Source organism: Octodon degus, unplaced genomic scaffold, assembly GCF_000260255.1.
Source record: "Octodon degus isolate 3935 unplaced genomic scaffold, OctDeg1.0 scaffold00017, whole genome shotgun sequence".
Classification (NCBI taxonomy): Eukaryota; Metazoa; Chordata; class Mammalia; order Rodentia; family Octodontidae; genus Octodon; species Octodon degus.
In genome coordinates this window covers 23,644,566-23,645,732 of record NW_004524593.1, presented here as the reverse complement: position 1 = coordinate 23,645,732, position 1,167 = coordinate 23,644,566, and the positions used below count along the sequence as shown (strand labels likewise).

At 44.6% G+C, this 1,167-nt stretch overlaps 1 protein-coding gene across 2 annotated transcripts in view; it reads right to left on the bottom strand.

Annotated features, from left to right (window-relative positions):
- Fbxo28 (F-box protein 28) overlaps positions 1-1,167 on the bottom strand; it is a 29,691-nt gene that overhangs the window by 4,671 nt on the left and 23,853 nt on the right. The gene's annotated exons all lie outside the window — the stretch shown is intronic.

Here is a 1,167-nt window from a genome sequence, read left to right as displayed (position 1 = left end):
AAAAAAAAAAAAAAAAAAAAAAAAAAAATCACTGGAATACATGGACACAGAATTCATGATTCTAAATTGATAACTAAAATTTTTACAACCTTCCCCCACATTTTTTTTTTTTTTTTTTGAGACAGGCTCTTTATTACATAGCCCAGGCTGGCCTCAACCTCTTTCCAGGCTGTCTCAACCTCCTGAGTGCTGCAATGCAGGTGTGTGCCAGCACACTTATTACCTAAATCTTTTCTCAGCATTTCCTTAAGGGGTCAGAGGCCTGTGTCTACCCAAGCACAGCCTGCTCCCTTCTCCATGACATACATACCGCAACACTCGCCTCCCCGAGGAGGAGTACTTCTCCTAGCCAGCCTCCTCGTGCTCCAGGCCTCAGCCCCGCGCAGCTCTTACACTCACTGCATCAACTGCACCCGCTCCTCCAGGCTTCCTCTTTCTCGCCACTCTGCTGCTGCTATATGTACACTACCCTGATGGGTTTCTCTGGGCTACAGCAGTCCAGCTTTGAGTGGGCCAGACCTTCCCTGCTGCAACAGCAGGATCCTTCCACAGGACACAGCGCAGGCCGTGCAATGACGGGTTCAGTGAGTAAGATCTACGTGAAGGCTGAGACACCATGGGCTTTGCACTCAGAGAACACTGAGCCCACAGAGCCCTGTGGGGCACAAACTAATCTAAACAGAAAAAGGCCTGCTAAGTCTTCTCTCTCCTGTTGAAGGATCTGCAAAGGTGGAGAATACAAACGACGCCAAAAAACAGGGCATAAATCTCTTGGAGCCCATATACTTTCACCAAATAGCTACCCAAGAAGTGATGGTGTTCAAAGAGGCTTCTGTGCACTTCAAGGGAATAGCCAGCCTCTGCAGTGGCTCAGGTAATTTACTGTTTACTTCCATTAAGAATTCTAGATTTTGGGCCGGGGAGATAGCTCAGTAGAGTAGGTGCTTGCCTGGCAAGCACAAGGTCCTGAGTTCAATCTCCAGTACCGTGAGAAAAAAAAAAAAAAAAAGGAAAAAGAAAGACTAATAATGTATAGCTGATTTTGCACAAAAATAATACATGACTCATTTTTTAATCAGAACCCCCAAATGTATACGTTGATATATATTTAACTTTTAACCCAACAATGCTACTTTAATGAAATCTATTATGGATATATGCAAAGAT